This window comes from Hyla sarda, chromosome 7 (genome assembly GCF_029499605.1).
Source record: "Hyla sarda isolate aHylSar1 chromosome 7, aHylSar1.hap1, whole genome shotgun sequence".
Taxonomy (NCBI): Eukaryota; Metazoa; Chordata; class Amphibia; order Anura; family Hylidae; genus Hyla; species Hyla sarda.
The window spans coordinates 193,000,817-193,025,612 of record NC_079195.1 but is presented as its reverse complement, the minus strand read 5'-3'; the positions used below and the strand labels follow the sequence as shown (position 1 = coordinate 193,025,612).

The window sequence follows — 24,796 nt, the reverse complement described above, 5'->3', positions numbered from 1 at the left end:
TGTTTAAAATTGTCATCTTCTGACCCCTATAACTTTTTTATTTTTCCGTGTATGGGGCGGTATGAGGGCTCATTTTTTGCGCCGTGATCTGAAGTTTTTAACGGTACCATTCTTGCATTGATAGGACTTATTGACTTTTTATTCATTTTTAAATGATATAAAAAGTGACCAAAAATGCAATATTTTGGACTTTGGAATTTTTTTGCGCGCACGCCATTGACCGAGCGGTTTAATTAATGATATATTTTTATAATTCGGACATTTCCGCACGCGGTGATACCATATATGTTTATTTTTATTTTTATTTACACTGTGTTTTTTTTTTTTATTGGAAAAGGGGGGTGATTCAAACTTTTAATGGGGGGGGGGGTTAAATGATCTTTATTCACTTTTTGTGATCACCAGTGATCAACGATTCTGCCGCATGACTGCTCATGCCTGGATCTCAGGCACTGAGCAGTCATTCGGCGATCGGACAGCGAGGAGGCAGGTAGGGGCCCTCCCGCTGTCCTGTCAGCTGTTCGGGATGCCGCGATTAGCCGCGGCTATCCCGAACAGCCCGACTGAGCTAGCCGGGAACTTTCACTTTCACTTTTAGCCGCGCGGCTCAGCTCTGAGCGCGCGGCTAAAGGGTTAATAGCGCGCGGCGCCGCGATCGGCGCTGCGCGCTATTAGAGGCGGGTCCCGGCTTCACTATGACGCCGGGCCCGCCGTGATATGACGCGGGGTTACTGTGTTACTGTGTTATATCAGAAGAGCAGGACCAAGGACGTACCGGGACGTCCTTGGTCCTTAAGGGGTTTAAGCGGCCGCAGCAGTGTCTGCTTGTTAAGTATTAACAGCACGGCCGTGGCCACTTTAAATCAGTGACCAGCGGCATCTCCTCCCTGCTCTGTCACTTGTTTTCTCCCGCACTATCCACAGGTACTGGTGTGGTGGATAGTGCGGGAGACGCTGATTAAAATGAGCCCTACCTTGTCTGGATCTGCCCTACCATTTAATCAGCGTCTCCCGCACTATCAACCAGTACCTGTGTATAGTGCGGTAGAACCTCCCCCCTCCCTCATCATTCCCCCTTTTCCTGCTTTTTATAGTTTTGTTTATTTTCCTTACCTGGCTGCGCTTCGGCAGGTCAGGTCAGGCGGAGGGTCTTGCGGGGTCAGTGAAGCAGATGAGTTACGTCCTCTGCCGGCTTCTCTGTGCGGCATCACTGATGTCACTTTTCATTTCCTGTATTTGCCGCCGAAAAGTGACATCCCTGATGCCGCACAGAGAAGCCGGGAGAGGACGTAACTCATCTGCTTCACTGACCCCGCAGCCCGCAAGACAGCCGAAGCGCAGACAAGTAAAGAAAGGGGAAGAGTGTCTTCTACCTGCGGACCTCCAGATGTTGCAAAACTACAACTCCCAGCATGCCCGGACAGCAGTTGGCTGTCCGGACCCGGGCATGCTGGGAGTTGTAGTTTTGCAACATCTGGAGGTCCGCAGGTTGAAGACCACTGGATGCCATAGGAGGAACATGATGGGGGGATGATGAGAAGAGAAAATGATGAGGGGGGGGAATGATGGGGGGATGATAAGAGGGGGAAATGATGAGGGGGGGAATGATGGGGGGATGAGACAGGGGGAAATGATGAGGGGGGGATGATGAGGCAGGGTGGGGGGATGATGAGGGGGGAATGATGAGGGAAATGATGAGACAGGGTGGGGGGATGATGAGGGGGAATGATGAGGGACATGATGAGACAGGGTGGGGGATGATGAGACAGGGTGGGGGGATGATGAGGGGGAATGATGGGGGACATGATGAGACAGGGTGGTGGGATGATGAGGGGGGAATGATGAGGGACATGATGAGACAGGGTGGGGGGATGATGAGGGGGAATGATGAGGGACATGATGAGACAGGGTGGGGGATGATGAGACAGGGTGGGGGGATGATGAGGGGGAATGATGGGGGACATGATGAGACAGGGTGGGGGGATGATGAGGGGGGAATGATGAGGGACATGATGAGACAGGGTGGGGGGATGATGAGGGGGAATGATGGGGGACATGATGAGGCAGGGTGGAGGGATGATGAGGGGGGAATGATGAGGGACATGATGAGACAGGGTGGGGGGATGATGAGGGGGGATGAGGGACATGATGAGACAGGGTGGGGGATGATGAGACAGGGTGGGGGGATGATGAGGGGGAATGATGGGGGACATGATGAGACAGGGTGGGGGGATGATGAGGGGGGAATGATGAGGGACATGATGAGACAGGGTAGGGGGAGGATGAGGGGGAATGATGGGGGACATGATGAGGCAGGGTGGAGGGATGATGAGGGGGGAATGATGAGGGACATGATGAGACAGGGTGGGGGGATGATGAGGGGGAATGATGAGGGACATGATGAGACAGGGTGGGGGGATGATGAGACAGGGTGGGGGGATGATGAGGGGGAATGATGAGGGACATGATGAGACAGGGTGGGGAGATGATGAGGGGGAATGATGAGGGACATGATGAGACAGGGTGGGGAGATGATGAGGCAGGGAATGATGAGGGGGGAATGATTAGGGACATGATGAGACAGGGTGGGGGATCTGAGACAGGGTGGGGGGATGATGAGGGGGGAATGATGGGGGACATGATGAGACAGGGGGAAATGATGGTGGGGGAGGCACTAAATGCTTAATGTCTGTATGGCTAGTGGTGTTCTATGACAGGGGGAAATGATGAGACATGGGGGGGATGATGAGACATGGGGGGTGGCGATGAGAGGGGTTAAATGTGGCACAGGGACTGATAAAAGGGAAAGAATGATGTGGCACTGGAGGGGACGGGACCAAACAGGTGCAGAAGAAAACGAAGTTGGGGGGATGATGTGGCATTTAGTCCAAGTCATTTATTTTACATTATATTTTTTTTTACTTAAATTTCCGTGTTAAAATGGGGGTGCGTGTTATATGCTGATAAATAAGGTATATAAATTTAAATTTATTGTGTGTGGGATTTTGGTGGAATAGGAGCGTGGCAGAAGATTGACGAGCTGCAGAGCCTAGCAGGGGCCCTTGACTTTTTTTTTTGTCTGGGGGCCCCGAGTGTTGTCAGTCCACCCCTGGGGGGAGGGGAGGGAGGGGGTGTAATTAAGGGGGGGGGTGAGTGTGTGTGTGTGGGGGGGGAGGGGTGCCAAACAAAGGGTCTAGGGGGGAGATTTATCAAAACTTGTCCAGAGGAAAAGTTGCTAAGTTGCCCATAGCAACCAATCAGATCGCTTCTTTCATTTCAGGCATAGAGCAAGGTTCGATTGGCTGCTTGGACAACTGTGCTACTCTTCCTCTACACAGGTTTTGATAAATCTTCCCCTATACAGTGATCCCTCAAGTTACAATATTAATTGGTTCCAGGATAACCATTGTATGTTGAAACCATAACTCTATGGAAACCTGGTAATTGGTTCTGAAGAACCCAAAATGTCATCAAAAAATAGGAAAAAGTGAGGATTAAACAAAAATAAGTAGATAACGAATACAGATAACGCAAGTCCTTACATATAAAAGTAAGAAAGGAAGCTGTAAATCACTATCTATGTCAGGGGTTCTCAGCCAGAGGTACGCGTTTGTCAGCACAGAGCGGGGATTGGACGCCACAGTCACCGCTGCAGCTCACTATATTGTACCGCAGCCAGAGCTGCAGCTGCGGCCACTTTATGTGAGCTGCAGTGGCTGGCTGGCCTGACGTGTGACGTCCCTGACATTGCACGGCTAAAGGGTTAATAGCGCGCGGCGCCGCGATCGGCGCTGCGCGCTATTAGAGGCGGGTCCCGGCTTCACTATGACGCCGGGCCCGCCGTGATATGACGCGGGGTTACTGTGTTACTGTGTTATATCAGAAGAGCAGGACCAAGGACGTACCGGGACGTCCTTGGTCCTTAAGGGGTTTAAGCGGCCGCAGCAGTGTCTGCTTGTTAAGTATTAACAGCACGGCCGTGGCCACTTTAAATCAGTGACCAGCGGCATCTCCTCCCTGCTCTGTCACTTGTTTTCTCCCGCACTATCCACAGGTACTGGTGTGGTGGATAGTGCGGGAGACGCTGATTAAAATGAGCCCTACCTTGTCTGGATCTGCCCTACCATTTAATCAGCGTCTCCCGCACTATCAACCAGTACCTGTGTATAGTGCGGTAGAACCTCCCCCCTCCCTCATCATTCCCCCTTTTCCTGCTTTTTATAGTTTTGTTTATTTTCCTTACCTGGCTGCGCTTCGGCAGGTCAGGTCAGGCGGAGGGTCTTGCGGGGTCAGTGAAGCAGATGAGTTACGTCCTCTGCCGGCTTCTCTGTGCGGCATCACTGATGTCACTTTTCATTTCCTGTATTTGCCGCCGAAAAGTGACATCCCTGATGCCGCACAGAGAAGCCGGGAGAGGACGTAACTCATCTGCTTCACTGACCCCGCAGCCCGCAAGACAGCCGAAGCGCAGACAAGTAAAGAAAGGGGAAGAGTGTCTTCTACCTGCGGACCTCCAGATGTTGCAAAACTACAACTCCCAGCATGCCCGGACAGCAGTTGGCTGTCCGGACCCGGGCATGCTGGGAGTTGTAGTTTTGCAACATCTGGAGGTCCGCAGGTTGAAGACCACTGGATGCCATAGGAGGAACATGATGGGGGGATGATGAGAAGAGAAAATGATGAGGGGGGGGGGAATGATGGGGGGATGATAAGAGGGGGAAATGATGAGGGGGGGAATGATGGGGGGATGAGACAGGGGGAAATGATGAGGGGGGATGATGAGGCAGGGTGGGGGGATGATGAGGGGGGAATGATGAGGGAAATGATGAGACAGGGTGGGGGGATGATGAGGGGGAATGATGAGGGACATGATGAGACAGGGTGGGGGATGATGAGACAGGGTGGGGGGATGATGAGGGGGAATGATGGGGGACATGATGAGACAGGGTGGGGGGATGATGAGGGGGGAATGATGAGGGACATGATGAGACAGGGTGGGGGGATGATGAGGGGGAATGATGAGGGACATGATGAGACAGGGTGGGGGATGATGAGACAGGGTGGGGGGATGATGAGGGGGAATGATGGGGGACATGATGAGACAGGGTGGGGGGATGATGAGGGGGAATGATGAGGGACATGATGAGACAGGGTGGGGGGATGATGAGGGGGAATGATGGGGGACATGATGAGGCAGGGTGGAGGGATGATGAGGGGGGAATGATGAGGGACATGATGAGACAGGGTGGGGGGATGATGAGGGGGGATGAGGGACATGATGAGACAGGGTGGGGGATGATGAGACAGGGTGGGGGGATGATGAGGGGGAATGATGGGGGACATGATGAGACAGGGTGGGGGGATGATGAGGGGGGAATGATGAGGGACATGATGAGACAGGGTAGGGGGAGGATGAGGGGGAATGATGGGGGACATGATGAGGCAGGGTGGAGGGATGATGAGGGGGGAATGATGAGGGACATGATGAGACAGGGTGGGGGGATGATGAGGGGGAATGATGAGGGACATGATGAGACAGGGTGGGGGGATGATGAGACAGGGTGGGGGGATGATGAGGGGGAATGATGAGGGACATGATGAGACAGGGTGGGGAGATGATGAGGGGGAATGATGAGGGACATGATGAGACAGGGTGGGGAGATGATGAGGCAGGGAATGATGAGGGGGGAATGATTAGGGACATGATGAGACACGGTGGGGGATCTGAGACAGGGTGGGGGGATGATGAGGGGGGAATGATGGGGGACATGATGAGACAGGGGGAAATGATGGTGGGGGAGGCACTAAATGCTTAATGTCTGTATGGCTAGTGGTGTTCTATGACAGGGGGAAATGATGAGACATGGGGGGGATGATGAGACATGGGGGGTGGCGATGAGAGGGGTTAAATGTGACACAGGGACTGATAAAAGGGAAAGAATGATGTGGCACTGGAGGGGACGGGACCAAACAGGTGCAGAAGAAAACGAAGTTGGGGGGATGATGTGGCATTTAGTCCAAGTCATTTATTTTACATTATATTTTTTTTTACTTAAATTTCCGTGTTAAAATGGGGGTGCGTGTTATATGCTGATAAATAAGGTATATAAATTTAAATTTATTGTGTGTGGGATTTTGGTGGAATAGGAGCGTGGCAGAAGATTGACGAGCTGCAGAGCCTAGCAGGGGCCCTTGACTTTTTTTTTTTGTCTGGGGGCCCCGAGTGTTGTCAGTCCACCCCTGGGGGGAGGGGAGGGAGGGGGTGTAATTAAGGGGGGGGGGTGAGTGTGTGTGTGTGGGGGGGGAGGGGTGCCAAACAAAGGGTCTAGGGGGGAGATTTATCAAAACTTGTCCAGAGGAAAAGTTGCTGAGTTGCCCATAGCAACCAATCAGATCGCTTCTTTCATTTCAGGCATAGAGCAAGGTTCGATTGGCTGCTTGGACAACTGTGCTACTCTTCCTCTACACAGGTTTTGATAAATCTTCCCCTATACAGTGATCCCTCAAGTTACAATATTAATTGGTTCCAGGATAACCATTGTATGTTGAAACCATAACTCTATGGAAACCTGGTAATTGGTTCTGAAGAACCCAAAATGTCATCAAAAAATAGGAAAAAGTGAGGATTAAACAAAAATAAGTAGATAACGAATACAGATAACGCAAGTCCTTACATATAAAAGTAAGAAAGGAAGCTGTAAATCACTATCTATGTCAGGGGTTCTCAGCCAGAGGTACGCGTTTGTCAGCACAGAGCGGGGATTGGACGCCACAGTCACCGCTGCAGCTCACTATATTGTACCGCAGCCAGAGCTGCAGCTGCGGCCACTTTATGTGAGCTGCAGTGGCTGGCTGGCCTGACGTGTGACGTCCCTGACATTGCACGGCTAAAGGGTTAATAGCGCGCGGCGCCGCGATCGGCGCTGCGCGCTATTAGAGGCGGGTCCCGGCTTCACTATGACGCCGGGCCCGCCGTGATATGACGCGGGGTTACTGTGTTACTGTGTTATATCAGAAGAGCAGGACCAAGGACGTACCGGGACGTCCTTGGTCCTTAAGGGGTTTAAGCGGCCGCAGCAGTGTCTGCTTGTTAAGTATTAACAGCACGGCTGTGGCCACTTTAAATCAGTGACCAGCGGCATCTCCTCCCTGCTCTGTCACTTGTTTTCTCCCGCACTATCCACAGGTACTGGTGTGGTGGATAGTGCGGGAGACGCTGATTAAAATGAGCCCTACCTTGTCTGGATCTGCCCTACCATTTAATCAGCGTCTCCCGCACTATCAACCAGTACCTGTGTATAGTGCGGTAGAACCTCCCCCCTCCCTCATCATTCCCCCTTTTCCTGCTTTTTATAGTTTTGTTTATTTTCCTTACCTGGCTGCGCTTCGGCAGGTCAGGTCAGGCGGAGGGTCTTGCGGGGTCAGTGAAGCAGATGAGTTACGTCCTCTGCCGGCTTCTCTGTGCGGCATCACTGATGTCACTTTTCATTTCCTGTATTTGCCGCCGAAAAGTGACATCCCTGATGCCGCACAGAGAAGCCGGGAGAGGACGTAACTCATCTGCTTCACTGACCCCGCAGCCCGCAAGACAGCCGAAGCGCAGACAAGTAAAGAAAGGGGAAGAGTGTCTTCTACCTGCGGACCTCCAGATGTTGCAAAACTACAACTCCCAGCATGCCCGGACAGCAGTTGGCTGTCCGGACCCGGGCATGCTGGGAGTTGTAGTTTTGCAACATCTGGAGGTCCGCAGGTTGAAGACCACTGCAGTGGCTGGCTGGCCTGACGTGTGACGTCCCTGACATTGCACGGAGGTGCCAGCACAATGCAGAAAGAAGTCATCTGTCCGACTCTCATCGAACGGGATAGACACAGGCCTGGTAAGCATGTTAAACTAAATGTAACACTGTTTTTCTGTATGTCTGACCGTTTCCATTCAGCATTTTTTTCGTATCCAGTTCCTCATATGTACAGTCTTGTTTGCTATATTTGGAATGTACTTATTCACATTTTTTTCAGCAAAGGTTTTAAGTTCTCTTTAAAGTAATCTAGAGGATCAGCCGTTACTTTAATTCCCAAATAGTCAAGGGAACCCGATTCACCCACCACTTGTATCCCCAGCTCAGAAGGCTCTAACCTATTATCTATGGGGAGAGCATATGATTTCATCCAGTTTATTTCCAAGCCCGATCTCCCTCCAAACTCCTGAAAAACCTGTTTCAACCTTGGGACGGCCCTAACCGGATCTTGAACATATAAAAGCAAATCATCAGCGTATAAAGCAACCCTATCCTCCTCCCCCCGACTCCCAAACCCCCTAAGCTCCCCCATGTCCCTTAATTTCACGGCAAGTGGTTCAATATAGAGGGAGAAGAGCAGGGGGAAGAGGGGACAGCCCTGCCGGGTCCCTTGAAAAAGCTCAAATGGCATAGTTAAATCCTTCCCTAGCAGCAGCCTAGTAGAGGGGTGAGAATACAATAATTTAATAATTGCTACATACCCTGGGCCAAACCCAAATCTCCCCAACAAGACCCAGAGAAACCTCCACCCTGTCAAATGCTTTTGTGGCGTCCAAAGACAGGATGGAGTGGAGGTCCCCAACACCAGATTGAATGTTAATAAAAGTTTTTTCAAGATTATCAAAAAGCCTCCTCCTGGGCACAAATCCCGTCTGGTCTTTATGGACCAGCCTTCTAACTACCCGCTTTAACCTATTTGCTAGAACTTTCGCAAAAATCTTGGTATCGGCATTCAGCAAAGATATCTGCCTATAATTTTCTACCTTATTCTACTTTATTCTTTTTGAGGATCAAAACCATTCAAGCTTCTAACATAGAGGGTGGCAACTTAAGTGGCCTCTCCAATTGTCTCCCATAATAAGGGCGCCAAAACCTCTGTCAATCTTTTATACAGCTCAAATGGGAGACCATCTGGTCCGGATGCTGAAACTGAAGGACAGGATCTAATAATTTATGCTATTTCTTACAATGTAACAGGTAGATCCATATACTCTCTCTCAGACTCTGTAAGCCTAGGTCCTCGATTTCTCTCTCTGAGGCTTGCAACTCCGAGGTAGATAGCTTTGAAAAAAAAAGAGACAACAATTTGTTGTATCTGCTGAGGGTTGTTAATTACCCATTTGATTCATAATACTGTTTAACCCTGATCTTTCCCCTTGAGCTTTTATCACTGTCGCCAAGAGTGCAGAGGGTTTACCATTCTCAGCAAATTCTCTCTGACCCAAAAAGAACAGCTGATTCTGCGCCCTCTCCACCTGATACTTGGCCAGCTCCTCTTGTGCGTTATTAAGCTGATCAAAATTCTCCTGATTCTTGGAACTTTCATATACCTTCCTCTGGGACTCTACTTTTCCCAACAACAAGGTTTCCCTTGCCTTAAAAACCCTTCTCAAATATGTTATGTTAAACAGAACCCTCCTTATGTAGGCTTTAAGAATGTCCCAGACCATAATTGTACTCACAGATCCCAAGTCTGTCTTCCAAAATTGAGATATATCTATTGCTAGTCCCTCATCTCTGTCTATTATGTTTAACCAGTGGGGGTTTAGCCTAAAGCTTCTATTACCAATGGGCTTACTATAACCCAAATTCACCACGATTACTTGCATAACATGGTCAGTTACTGATCCATTTTTAATCTTCATCACAATTCTTGAGACAGAACGCCCTGTTAAAACACGTATATCCTTCTTTGGGCCCATACCTCTCCCTCAAGATGTCAAACCATTGCACCTCTGAAATAAATTTAGCTAGCTGAATGCTACAGGATGCCCCATAAGATGCCCACGAAGATCTATCCAGCTTTACATTCATCACTGAATTAAAATCTCCCATAAGGAATAGTGGTATCTCATGTCTTGCTCCAATAAAACCCAGAAGTGCAACCAGGACATCTAGAGAAAAGGGAGGGGGATATAAACATATGCGATAATAACGTTTACCCTTTCCAAGATTCCCTGTATAAAAATGTATCTACCAAACTGATCTATACATTTCCTACCCAGTATAAACGAGATTTGTCTATGAATAAATAGTGAAACCCCCCTTTAGTATGAGGAGTATACTGCATGCAATTGAAGGCTAGCCCATTTCTTCATCTGAAATCCATTGGAAACCTTAGAAAAGTGTATCTCAGTGAGACCCACTATCGCTGGCAAATGTCTAGATATCTGTTGAAATACTGCAAATCTCTTAACCCTATCTCCCAAACCCCTCACATTCCAAGAAACAAATGAAATCATTTAACTAGTAGGAGAGAGGAAGAAGAGAGAAAAAAAAAGTCATTCAGCCCTGCATTACAAAGCTGTGTCTCCTTCAATATGTGGGATAGGATATTTTTACTCTTTTCTGGGTCCACTGTCTCCTCCTCCCCAAAGCACACTTTTTCTGTGGCACCAGAAAGTCTCTTAGAGTCTATGAAGGAGAGATCTTTCTTCTCCTTGTTACCTTTAGCCTTTACTCCTCTCCCCGGCGAACCAATTTATTTATCAATGTTTCCAGATGTTAATTTATCTTTGTGAGGGGGGGGGGGGGGGCGTTACAACTTTTTTCGGCCCCATTTGCTTACAGTTATGCTTCCTCTGTTTGATCTAGATAACTTGGGTCGAATACGGGCAGATTATTATTCAATCGGCCCAGTTAAAATAGCAGTATCTTGCGCAGTATATGAGCCAGCCACTCATACATAAAGATCCAAAGAAGCGTTGCAGTTGAGTACAATTGCGCCTAAAAAACAGACATACACTTCAAGTCCCCATACTCATCAATCTATCTTGAGACTTTGATTATTAAACAACTTAGCCCCCAAATTGCAACATTTCTCCTCCGCTAACCTTAGGGCGCCTCTGTCGTAGATAAGGTGAAAGGCAAGCAGGAAATCATAAGGTCATATCTAAAAAAAACAAAAAAAAAAAACGGTAAACAATAACTTCAGTTCAGACCACTTGAATTTCTATAGATGGTATAGTGTACATAGATTAGGTATCCATAAAGTTCCCCATTTTTATCATTTATTTTCAGTCTTACTCCAGCTTAGTATCCTATTAATGAGGAGTCAAAAACCTGCTCCGATAGTAACCATTGTTACTACGGAGACACTCTCCCAGGTCCAACTTTATGCAGGGGACCTCTTGAGCCCATTATCCCTCTCCCCTCTCCATTTGCAGGTGGCAGGTATAGAATTTGCAAAGCAGATATACATTCCATCCTCCAGATAGTTACCTGCCACTTGATCTTGATGTTCCAAAACTGTCTATCTCCCGCGGGGAGCAAGAAGGGAGAGAGAAAGGGGGGGGTACAGTCCTCTGTGCGTGACACCTCCACCTTCTCTGCTCCTCTGGCCAGCTGCCCAGCAAAGTTCTCAATAAGGCCCATTTCAGAAGAGGAGGGGAGGGAGAGGAGAAAAAGAAAGAAAGAAAGGAAGGAGGAGGGGGGGGGAGAGAGCCGTGGCGATTAACCCCTTCGACGGCGACCACACAGCTCCATAGTAATCACTCCTGGCCATCCACAGCTTAATTATGCTCCCTCCATCAGGAGCTGTTCTGGGATCCATTCCATTAAATTATGTTCAGCCTATATTATTAACCCCTTGAGGACCCAGCCCAAATATACCTTAAGGACCATTTTTTGAACATCTGACCACTGTCACTTCAAGCATTAATAACTCTGGGATGCTTTTACCTTTCATTCTGATTCCGAGATTGTTTTTTCGTGATATTTTCTACTTTATGTTAGTGGTAAAATTTTGTCGATACTTGCATAATTTCTTGGTGAAAAATTCCAAAATTCCAAAATTATTTTTTTAACTTTGAAGCTCACTGCTTGTAAGGAAAATGGATATTCCAAATAAATTATACATTGATTCACATATACAATATGTCTACTTTATGTTTGCATCATAAAATTGATAAGTTTTTACTTTTGGAAGACATCAGAGGGCTTCAAAGTTCAGCAGCAATTTTTCAATTTTTCACAAAATTTTCAAAATCAGAATTTTTCAGGGACCAGTTCAGTTTTGAAGTGGATTTGAAGGGCCTTCATATTAGAAATACCCCACAAATGACCCCATTATAAAAACTGCACCCCTCAAAGTATTCAAAGTGTGTTAATTCTTTAGGTGTTTCACAGGAATAGCAGCAAAGTGAAGGAGAAAATTCAAAATCTTCATTTTTTACACTTGCATGTTCTTGTAGACCCAGTTTTTGAATTTTTACAGGGGATAATAGATGAAAAATCCCCCCAAAATTTGTAACCCAATTTCTCTCGAGTAAGGAAATACCTCATATGTGTATGTCAAGTGTTCGGCGGGTGCACTAGAGGGCTCAGAAGGGAAGGAGCGACAATGGGATTTTGGAGAGGGAATTTTGCTGAAATGGTTTTTGGGGGGCATGTCACATTTAGGAAGCCCCTATGTTGCCAGAACAGCAGAAAACCCCAACATCGCATACCATTTTGGAAACTAGACCACTCAAGGAACGTAACAAGGGGTTCGCTGAGCCTTAACACCCCACAGGTGTTTGACGACTTTTCGTTAAAGTTGGATGTGTAAATGAAAAAAAAATTTTTTTTTTTACTAAAATGCAGTTTTCCCCCTAAAGTTTACATTTTTACAAGGGGTAATAGGAGAAAATGACCCCCAAAATTTGTAACCCCATTTCTTCTGAGTATGGAACTACCCCATGTTAGGACATAAAATGCTCTGCTGGCGAACTACAATGCTCAGAAGAGGAGGAGCGCCATTGAGCTTTTGGAAAGAGAATTAGTTTGGAATGGTAGTCAGGGGCCATGTGCGTTTACAAAGCCCCCCGTGGTGCCAGAACAGTGGACCCCCCCACATGTGACCCCATTTTGAAAACTACACCCCTCACAGAATTTAATAAGGGGTGCAGTGAGTATTTACACCCCACAGATCTTTGGAACAGTGGGCTGTGCAAATGAAAAATTAAATTTTTCATTTTTACGGACCACTGTTCCAAAAATCTGTCAGACACCTGTGGGGCGTAAATTCTCAATGTACCCCTTATTACATTACGTGAGGGGTGTAGTTTCCAAAATGGGGTCACATGTGTCGGGGGTCCATTGTTCTGGCACTATGGGGGCTTTGTAAACACATGTGGCCTTCAAGTCCGGACAAATTTTCTCTACAAAATCCCAATGACGCTCCTTCTCTTCTGAGCATTGTAGTTCGCCCGCAGAGCACTTTAAATTCACATATGGGGTATGTTCTTACTCAGAAGAGATGGGGTTACAAATTTGGCTTTTTTCCTATTTTCCCTTGTGAAAATGAAAAATTTAGGGTAACACCAGCATTTTAGTGAAAAAATATAATTTTTTTCATTTTCCCATCCAACTTTAATAAAAATTCGTCAAACACCTGTGGGGTGTTCAGGCTCAGTATACCCCTTGTCACGTTCGGTGAGGGGTGTAGTTTCCAAAATGGGGTCACATGTGGGTATTTGTTTTTTTTTGCGTTTGTCAGAACCGCTGTAAAATCAGCCACCCCTGTGCAAATCACCAATTTAGGCCTCAAATGTACATGGTGCGCTCTCACTCCTGAACCTTGTTGTGTGCCCGTAGAGCATTTTATGCCCACATCTGGGGTATTTCCGTACTCAGGAGAAATTGCGTTACAAATTTTTTTCCTTTTACCGCTTGTGGAAATGAAAAGTATGGGGCAACACCAGCATGTTAGTGTAAATTTTTTATTTTTTTACACTAACAGGCTGGTGTAGGCCCCAACTTTTCCTTTTCACAAGCAGTAAAAGGAAAAAAAGACCCCCAAAATTTGTAGTGCAATTTCTCCCGAGTACGGCGATACCCCCTACATGGCCCTAAACTGTTTCCTTGAAATACGACAGGGCTCCGAAGTAAGAGAGCACCATGCGCATTTGAGGACTAAATTAGGGATTGCATAGGGGTGGACATAGGGGTATTCTACGCCAGTGATTCCCAAACAGGGTGCCTCCAGCTGTTGCTAAACTCCCAGCATGCCTGGACAGTCAGTGGCTGTCCAGAAATGCTGGGAGTTGTTGTTTTGCAACAGCTGGAGGCTCCGTTTTGGAAACCCTGCCGTACAAGACGTTTTAAATTGTTTATTGGGGGGGGGGGGACAGTGTAAGGGGTGTATATGTAGTGTTTTACCCTTTATTAGGTGTTAGTGTAGTGTTTTTAGGGTACATTCACACTGGCGGGTTACGGTGAATTTCCCGCTAGGAGTTTGCGCTGCGGCGAAAAATTTGCCGCAGACCAAACTTAAAGCAGGAAATTTACTGTAAACCCGCCTATGTAAATGTACCCTGTACGTTCACATGGGGGGGCAAACCTCCAGCTGTTTCAAAGCTACAACTCCCAGCATGTACTGACAGACCGTGCATGCTGGGAGTTGTACTTTTGCAACAGCTGGAGGCACACTGGTTGGAAAACCTTCAGTTAGGTTCTGTTACCTAACTCAATATTTTCCAACCAGTGTGCCTCCAGCTGTTGCAAAACTACAGATCCCAGCATGTACTAATCACCGAAGGGCATGCTGGGAGATGTAGTTATGCAACAGCTGGAGGTACCCAACTACAACTCCCAGCATGCCGAGACAGCTGTTTGCTTTCTGGGCATGCTGGGAATTGCAGTTTTGCAACATCTGGAGAGCTACAGTTTTTAGACCACTGCACAGAGATCTCCAAACTGTGGACCTCCAGATGTTGCAAAACTACAACTCCCAGCATGCCCAGACAACAAACAGCTATGTGGGCATGCTAGGAGTTGTAGTTTTGCAACATCTGGAGGGATATAGTTTAGAGACCACTGTATAGTGGCCTCAAACTGCAGCCCTCCAGCTGTTGCAAAATTACATATTCCAGCATGCCCAAACAGCTGTCTGGGCATGCTGGGAGTTGTAGTTTTGCAACATCTGGAGGGCTACAGTTAGAGACCACGGTCTCAGACTGTAGCCCTCCAGATCTACTTACCGGCTTCCGTAGGATCCCGGCAGCCGTCCTCTTCAGACGCACGTGACGCCGCCCGCCGATCAACGTCGCCGCAGCCTCCGGACGGGTAAGTGGACGTCGGCGCCCGGTCCCCTTCGGTTCCCCGTTCTGCCCCGCCTATTGTGGGTGGGCAGGACGGGGAAAACGAAAGTTAACCCCCCCCCCCCGCCCCCGGTCTTCTATTGGTCGTCGCCTCTGACGATCAATAGCAGACCAATAGCAGGGATAGGAGGGGTGGCAACCCTGCCACCTCACTCCTATGCCTACAGGGGGATCGTGGGTGTCTTAGACAACCGCGATCCCCCTTCTATTCCTGGTCACCGGGTCACAATAGACCCGTATGACCCGGAATCGGCGCAAATTGCAAGTGTGAATTCACTTGCGATTTGCGCCGATCGCCGACGCGCCGACGGGGGGGGGGGGTCTAATGACCCCCCTGGGCATTTGCACGGGGTGCCTGCTGATTCATATCAGCAGTCACCCCGGTCCGGTCCCCGACGCGCGCCGTATGCATACGCCCTGGGTCCTTAAGTACCAGGACGTCAAGGCGTATCCATACGCCCTAGGTCCTTAAGTGGTTAAATGGTACTACTCTAACTACCCATTACTACTTATGATTACTGGGTGTCACACTTTGCACATATTTCCGGTAAGTCTTCCTGTGACGAGAGAGGGGAGGACTACGGGATCTAGTCATGAAAAATCCTATTCTTCGCTGCAGAGTTATAGGTATGACTATAAAATACTTTTAAACTGCTTATGTGTAGTTTTTACTTTTCAAGGTGACCTATAATGATCTACTGGATACGTCTATAATATCCGCAACATCCAAAGACATGATTCTGCAAATTAATATTTCTACATACAGCTGAGTGATTGCTTTAGTAATATTTATATAACTGTGTTATATTTGTTATGTATTGTTCACTGGCCCCGTTGTTTTCTTTGGCCAATCTTTCCTTTGTTGTAAATTTCTCAACAAAAAAAATCCAATAAAAATTATTATTTAAACCAGATCCGCCATGGGAGCCGGCATTCACCCGACATTCAGGTAGCGTTCATCCGGGGGGGGGGGGGGAGGAGGAGCCCGGAGGGGCTGGAGCAGCGCGGCTCACATCCTGCCTCGCTAAAAGTTCCCTCCTGTCCTCTCCGAATGTACTTATTCAAGTAATTTCACATACCCATAAGTATCTGTAGTTTTTTTTTTCAGGGGGCAACCCAAAACATGTAAAGCCACACAGTTTCCTGTTTATTATGCTCCATTCTTTCAATAGACTTAGGCTACTTTCACTTTGCTTTTACACCCCGCCCCTAAATGGCCGTTAGGCTCTTTTATTTTTTCCTTTCCAGCCTTTAACGGCCGTTATCGGGACAGGGCACAACGGGCAATAATTTGTCGGTTACTTTTTTTGCGACTTTTTAAGTAGATGATTTTCTCATTATTGTGTGGGTATGTCAAAATCAGGTTGCTTTTCTGCAGTGGTCATGAATTTACCATGTGTGACTTTCGGTGCAAAGTAAAAAAAAAAAAAAAAAAAAGTCGCAAGGCCCTTAATTTGTTTCTAAAATCTACACCATCCCTGACCTGACTTAAAAAACTGTCTGTGGTACGCATTAGTAAAAAGTCATGCAAATTGTCGCAACAAGTTAATAAGTCGAAGAGGGGGAACCATACAAAGTGGTGTATTGAAGTTTCATTTAAAAAATGTATTCTAGTGCCATATTTATCACATTAACACCACACATATTGGAAGAAAACCTCTTCTCCTCAAGCAAATATTTGTGCTCCTTAACCCCTTAAGGACCACGTGTTTTTCGGTTTTTGCACTTTCGTTTTTTCCTCCTCCCCTCTCATAACCCTCTCAATTTGGCACCTAAAAATCCATATTATGGCTTATTTTTTTGTGCCACCAATTCTACTTTGCAGTGACATCAGTCATTTTACCCGAACATCTACAGTGAAACGGGGGAAAAAATCATTGTGCGATGAAATTCAAGAAAAAACGCCATTTTGTAACTTTTGGGAGCGTCCGTTTCTACGCAGTACATTTTTTCGTAAAAATGACACCTTATCTTTATTCTGTAGGTCCATATGATTAAAGTGATACCCTACTTGTATAGGTTTGATTTTGTTGTACTTCTGGAAAAAATCATAACTACATGCAGGAAAATGTATCCGTTTAAAATTGTCATCTTCTGACTACTATAACTTTTAAATTGTTCTGCGTATGGGGCGGTATGAGGGCTCATTTTTTGCGCCGTGATCTGAAGTTTTTAGCGGTGCCATTTTTGTATTGATCGGACTTTTTGATCGCTTTTTATAAATTTTTTCATGATATAAAAAGTAACCAAAAATATGCTATTTTGGACTTTGGAATTTTTTTTGCGCATACGTCATTAACCGTGCGGTTTAATTAATGATATATTTTTATAGTTCGGACATTTACGCACGTGGCGATACCACATATGTTTGCATGTATTTTTATTTACATGTTTTTTTATGGGAAAAGGGAGGCTGATTTGTAGTTTTATTAGGGAAAGGGTTAGATCACATTTATTTAAAAAAATGTTACACTTTTTTTTGCAATGTTATAGCCCCCATAGGGGGCTATAACACTGCACACACTGATCTTTTACCCTGATCCCTGCAAAGCCATAGTTTTGCATGGATCAGCGAGATAGGGGCTCAATAGCTCAGGTTTGGAGCAATCAAACGCCGATCGGACGCGAAGGAGCAAGGGGGTCTCCGCTCGCATCCTAGCTGATCGGGCCATCGCAATTTTATCGCAATGTCCCGATCAGCCCGACTGAGCTGCCGGGAAGCGTTTACTTTCATTTTTAGATGCGGCGATCAACTTTGATCGCCGCGTCTGAAGGGTTAATAGCGGGCGGCACAATGATCGCTGCCGCACCCTATTAGCCCAGGGTCTCGGCTATCGTTAGCAGCTGGGACCGACCCGGTGTGATATGTGTTTTCTAAACACCGAGACCGGGCGGGGGGCGTACAGGTACGCCGTTCGTCCAGAAGGAGCTAGGGGATAAGTGTCAGATCATGGGGGTCCGACCACTGGGAACCCCAAATTCCCCCCCCCCCCCCCCAATCTCCTGCATGGGCCCAGCTCTTTTAGGGGAGCACATGCTGGGGACGGCACACTCGCTGGAGATGTCGGGTCTCTTGCAGCCTGGACTTCTTGAAATATCCCTGGTCAGCAGATAAACAGATCACAGTGACCACCTGCTGAGGAATACACTTTGCCAGATGATGCCAGCGCTCTCAGAGCCTTTCTGTTCCCTCTGTCCTTTCCTCTCCTGGCACTGATTTTAAGAGAGGCAGCCAACTATTAGAACTGTACAGTAGGGTGAGGGATGGCCTGATTCTTCTTCCCAGCCAGGTGACTACTCACTAGCTCACAGGTCCTCTTTCACCATCACCATTCACAGCCCTGCATTTTCCTACAAATCTGCCCACATGTTTAGTGTGACCCTCCCCTCTAGCCATCTTAGGGCCCGTGGACAAGAGGTCAGGTCACACCTTTGGCTCCCCCAAGGAGGGCTCCATAGTGCCCTGGTCAGTGACTATTTGGGGGGTCTGTCTGGAGTCTAAATTTTTCTGAGATCAGAATTATTTTAGGTGTCTGGGATCTGTCTAATTCTGTGTGCTTTTGTAGTTAGTGTGCATATGTGTGTGAAAAAAAAATACATTGATGTTATGTTTACCTTTAGATATACTGGAACATGTTATTGTCTACAAAGTGTATCTACTTGCTTGCATTGCCAGTTCCAAATGACAGGGGTGCCTCAGCGGAGATCACTGGGTTCCCCAGCGGTGGGACCCCCGCGATCTAACATCTTATCCTCGATCCTTTGGAAAGGGGATAAGATATTTCCAGCAGAGTACCCCTTTAAAGCAACGTAAAACATTATATTTCACAAAAGTAATTCTTCTCAACTTCCTACTAGATGGCTTTGTTCATCCAATAGTCACCCAGTTCAAATCTTGTTGCGCTGTATTGTGATCATTTGTTTCACACTGGGGTTTCTGTATGAGGGGGAATAAAATTTTTATATATAATCCTATCATTTGAATTTTGGGAAAGTGACTTATGCTTCACTCACAAACAGTGTGAACCAACTGGTAAGCAGGGGAAAGAAGCTGCTTGGTAAGGGCAATAGCCGCATAGTTTTTGCCTCATAAACTGCACTGATTTCCACAAACAAAATCCCTGGTTATCATATTTATGAAATTTTAGCTCTTATTGACTTAAATAGAAGGTGAGGAACCATGCAAAATAGAAGTTACATTTCTGTGGTGCCCCCAGCTGGGATGCGATTCGCGATGCGGGTGGCGCCCGCTCGCGATGCGCACCCCGGCTCCCGTACCTGACTCGCTCTCCGTCGGTCCTGTCCCGGCGCGCGCGGCCCCGCTCCCTAGGGCGCGCGCGCGCCGGGTCTCTGCGATTTAAAGGGCCACTGCGCCGCTGATTGGCGCAGTGGGTCTAATCAGTGTGTTTCACCTGTGCACTCCCTATGTATACCTCACTTCCCCTGCACTCCCTCGACGGATCTTGTTGCCATCGTGCCAGTGAAAGCGTTCCCTTGTGTGTTCCTAGCCTGTGTTCCAGACCTCCTGCCGTTGCCCCTGACTACGATCCTTGCTGCCTGCCCCGACCTTCTGCTACGTCCGACCTTGCTCTTGTCTACTCCCTTGTACCGCGCCTATCTTCAGCAGTCAGAGAGGTTGAGCCGTTGCTAGTGGATACGACCTGGTTACTACCGCCGCTGCAAGACCATCCCGCTTTGCGGCGGGCTCTGGTGAAAACCAGTAGTAACTTAGAACCGGTCCACTAGCACGGTCCACGCCAATCCCTCTCTGGCACAGAGGATCCACCTCCTGCCAGCCGAATCGTGACACTTACCTTGGTAGCGTCGCAGGACCTTCGGTCATGTGACTGTGTTAATTTCTCTATGGTATGTTGGAGGACCTTTGGAGGTCCTTGGGTCACATGGTTACCCATAACCCTTTGTAAAGATGATTGACAGAAGTATTGGACCAATGAGCTTAAGTCCAGCCCCTGCCCATATAAGGGAGCTGTAGCCAATTATCGCTCTCAGGGTTGCTGCTCTCGTGGATGTCGGACAAGCAGTACGGATCTGTGCAACTTTCAAAGACAAGCTGGGCCAGAAAACCTGCTGGCCTCAGCCTCAATCAAACCGTGAGTCCTAAACCAAATCCCCAGCTAGCGTGACTGCCGGACCTCAACTAAATCCCCTAAATCCAGTGGAACAGCACATATCAGTCTACGGACTCTAAAAAGCTTAAGGTCCCAACCACTGTCAATCTCTAAGAGACTTTGCCTGTATAGAGACTGTTCCGGTTATGAAGCTTGCATAAAATCTTCAGTAAAAGTTCCGACTGTTTTCAGCAAACTCTCCGGTTGTGGACATTCAATTATTTCATACCTCCCTATTGCTCTTGGGAAGGGTGGCGGTAGAACAAGCATTGCAGAGGAGCCCCCACCCTGGCATCACGAATATAAAGGGTTACTCAGACAGCCTTTAGTTACCGCACAGCTACTCCCCATATACCCTGCACCCACAAGCTACCACATAGCTTTTTGGCATCGTATGAACAGGACACGGGTGTGTGCCTACAGCTGTTGCCACCAGTTAAAGTGTACTCCCCTATGTAAAATATTTTATCAATGTGTTACGAAGCACCATTTAAGTGTACGGAATCGTGTGGATGGTGTTGGGTGCAGAGAGCACACGCGAAAAGTAAGGGGGGGAGAAGAAAATTTATTGGCTGCAGAAATGTGTAAAGTGAGAAGTGAATACATGCTACGATTCTCTGGTCCGGTCAGCAATGCAAGAGTTAACCTGCTGCCGGAAAAGCGCGCAAAGAAAGCCCGTGCTATGCCACGACCGCCCCTGGGCATGGCTACCAAGTAAATGTATCGCAGCCGAAGGGGAACTTAAATTCACTGCTGTTGTTTCTGGGGGGACCTGAAGTCGGGGCTGCACCAATGACGTCCTTCCGGCCGGTAGCCATTTTGGAGAAGCCCATTATAAAAGGAGCCCTGCACAGCGACCTCTTCAGTCTGCACCAGGAAGAGATGGAGAGTACAAACATGGCGGAGAGCGGCGTTCCACTTGGCGTGAGCACCAAGATGGCACTGGAGCAAAGGAAAGTTGCGACGGTCGCAGCCCAACTATTCCACGACCTTGCCGACTATCTGCAGCAGTTATCGTTGGATGAAGACGGGGCCTGCAATCTTTCCCCATTGCCAGATGATGACGACGACTGGCCGGATACCCCTCCAGGATGAAGACGGTTTCCCCCTCCAGGGGAAATCGCTGGGACACCTGGAGCATCTTCACCAGTGAGATTGTCCCGACGGAGGAATCTTCTGTAAGTACACCATCAGAAGCTGCATTCTCTTCCTCCACCAGCCCTGAGGCAGAAATTCCCCTGTCTGCTTTGCTGAGTGCATGACCGCGCTCACCAAGATTGCCTAAATGGACCTTTGGGGATGAACCCAAAATGATCCAGTACATGCATGATGTTCTCCAACCCCTGCCTGGGAAGTCCCTTCCACCGGTCCCCTAAGGCACAGGAGGCCAAAATGGCCGAATTGATGGAAAAGCTAAAGGCCCGACACCGACAACTGTATGCCCCCAAGCATGTTCATCTGCCTCATGAGGAGAGGATCTGCTACCAAGAAAACACCAAAGAAATGGAGGCACTCAACATTCACATGTGGGACTATCCCCGAGAAGGGGAGAAGCCCTTGGAATGTTGCAGAGCAACAGTGGCCAAGTTCGACAAAGTCAGAGGATATGGTACCCTCATTTATTGCCACGCCGACTATACCATCCTCGTAAACCGTCGAGCTGTCCAGAGGCCATACATCAACAAAAAGTTCCATTCCCTGAAGGAGGGTGAGATAGTGGAATACACACCCGTCCAGGGCCTGCGAGGAGAGTGGGCTGCCGCAGTCACCAGATCAGCAGCTCCACCCCAGCTTCCCTTCAAGTATTTTCCATTTACTGATTGGGAGGCGGACCCCTTCCAACTGAGGCCAAAATGGCCTGCTCCTGATGCCTCCACCTACAAGCCTGAGGAGGAGTTTCTACAGCAGCAGCCACTTCCTTCTGTTTCCTGCAAAGTGCCCAGGCCTACTCCTACCAAGGAGGTTTGGCCTAAACTGCGGGCACCAACCACAGTGCCTAGGCCTACTCCCGGCGAGGTTTGGCCTGCCCACCAGGCACCAACGAAAGTGCTGCGGCCCACTCCCGGCGTGGAGGTGGGGCCGAATCAACCAGCACCAACTATTAATCTCAATCCTACAGTGTCCCACTCTACCCTCACTAATGTGGTGTGGGAAAGCCACATCAATTCTTTGCCTGTTTCTGATGTGGAGAGGGGTAGAGGTTACAGAAGAGGAGCAGGGCGACACCGCAAGAGTTTCTTCTGAAGTGTGACATTCATGTTTTTCTAAAGTTTTGTCTTCACAGACTTTTCTGCAACGTTTAAGAAGTGTGCCTAGCAGGACTATGCTAAGACTGTTCCAGTTAAACTGTAACCATCAAGCTTTGTGCCTGGTCCTTAGACCAAGAGACTCCTAGCTGTAGGAGATTCGTAAGTGTGTGCCCGGCTAAACAGCAATAGCCGTGATTTGTGGACTCTTAGTGCAGGTGGACTGATGATCCTTGCATGTCTGTTTACGTGTAAATACCTCAACAGTAACGTAATATGCTTTGCTTAAATTGCATTTATCAGGTGAATGCACCTGAACCTTGTTGGAGTGTTTAACCCCTTAAGGACCACAGGCTTTTCCGTTTTTGTACCTCACCTTTTAAAAATCATAACCCTTTCAATTTTGCACCTAAAAATCCCCCAAAAAAAATTTACCCAAAAATCTACGGCAAAATGGAAAAAAAATCATTGTGCGACGAAATTGAAGAAAACGCCATTTTGTAACTTTTGGGGGTTTCCGTTTCTACGCAGTAAATTTTTCGGTAAATTAATAATCTTTATTCTGTAGGTCCATACAATTAAAATGGTACCCTACTTATATAGGTTTGATTTTTTTGTACTTCTGTAAAAAATCATAACTACATGCAGAAAAATTTATACGTTTAAAATTGTCGTCTTCTGGCCCCTATAACTTTTTTATTTTACCGCATATAGGGTGGTATGAGGGCTAATTTTTTGCGCCGTGATCTGAAGTTTTTAGAGGTATAATTTTTGTATTGATCGGACTTTATCGCTTTTTATTCATTTTTTCATGATCTAAAAAATATATAATAAATTATATACCAAAAATACTTTATTTTGGACTTTGGAATTTTTTTGCGCATACGCCATTGACCGTGCGGTTTAATTAATTATATATTTTTATAGTTCGGACATTTACGCACGTGGCGATTCCACATATGTTTATATTTATTTTTATTTACATGGTGTTTTTTTATGGGAAAAGGGGGGTGATTTGAACTTTTATTAAGGAAAGGGTTAAATCACATTTATTAACTTTTTTTTTACACTTTTCTTTTGCAGTGTTATAGCTCCCATAGGGACCTATAACACTGCACACACTGATTGCCAGCACTGTTCACTGCAAAGCCATAGCTTTGCAATGATCAGTGTCATCAGCGGTCGATTGCTCAAGCCTGCATCTCAGGCTTGGAGCAATCAATCGCCGAGAGGACACGCCGGAGGCAAGGTAAGAGGACCTCCGCTCGTGTCCCAGCTGATCGGGACACCGCATTTTCACTGCGGTAGTCCCGATCAGCCCCGCTGAGCAGTCGGGCAGCTTTCACTTTCGTTTTAGACGTGGCGTTCAACTTTGATCGACGCGTCTAAAGGGTTAATAGCTGCCGAGCACTATTAGCCCCGGGCATCAGATAAATGCCGAGACCGACCCGATATGACGCGGGGTCACCGTGTGACCCCGTGTTATATCGCGGGAGCCGGCCAAGGACGTGCATATACGTCCTTGGTCATTAAGGGGTTAATAAATATTTGTGCTAAGATAACTAAATGTAAATGGTTATTGTACACGAAAAAAATAGCCTTGTGCATGTGTACACAAAAAGAAAAAATTTAAATAATAGGTGTTGTAGTAGTTGCTAGTAGGTGGCTCTCTCAGCTCCTTTGGGAGTAACATTTCCGTCACCCATCACTAACCCCATCTCAAAGGTCTACACAGGGAAAACCACCCTTAAGGTACCAAGACTGACCTTTCACGTAGTACTGTACACATAGTACCTCAAATTAATCACTCAAGTGTACTTCCCTCACTTAAACTTAGTACACAAAACAACAAAAATATAGCCTATGTAGCCTATGTCATTTTCCAATTCCTGCCACTGTTATGAACACTAACTGTTCTTTTCTTTCTCTTACGTGTGCGAGATGCCCTGCCCAGCCAGTAGGTGCATGTAATCAAAAAGGTAACCTAGGTAAGGTTTATCTGTTGTGTTCTAGGGGTAAGAGCATGTAGCCAATGGACCCTAGTAGCCATTTTATTGGTAGAAAGCCTCAGGCAAGCCAGTAAAACCCTCAGTGTACTAAACAGGTAACTAATATGGCAAACATTTCTAGTGAGATTCAAAAATGTCTAGTGAGATTCTAAAGTGTTAGGATGTATCTCATGTATAATAATGTCATCCTGTTTCTAAATTCATTAACCAAGTAATCCTTTTCATGAGTAGTGTTGAGTGGCATAGGCCATATTTGAATATTTGAATATTTCGCAAGTATATGGACGAATATTCGTCATATATTCGCTAAATTCG

At 47.1% G+C, this 24,796-nt stretch overlaps 1 protein-coding gene across 9 annotated transcripts in view; it reads right to left on the bottom strand.

Moving 5' to 3' along the window:
- LOC130282958 (histo-blood group ABO system transferase 2-like) overlaps positions 1-24,796 on the bottom strand; it is a 94,882-nt gene that overhangs the window by 59,307 nt on the left and 10,779 nt on the right. For 4 of the 9 annotated variants that reach the window (XM_056531990.1, XM_056531989.1, XM_056531991.1 and 1 more), the window contains exon 2: positions 10,850-10,908. The exons of 4 other annotated variants lie outside the window; for them this stretch is intronic. The gene's annotated coding sequence lies outside the window, so the exon portion shown is untranslated. Of the gene's footprint in view, positions 1-10,584; positions 10,656-10,849; positions 10,909-24,796 lie in introns of those variants that run through there. One more of the 9 variants, XM_056531995.1, reaches the window with a different exon arrangement.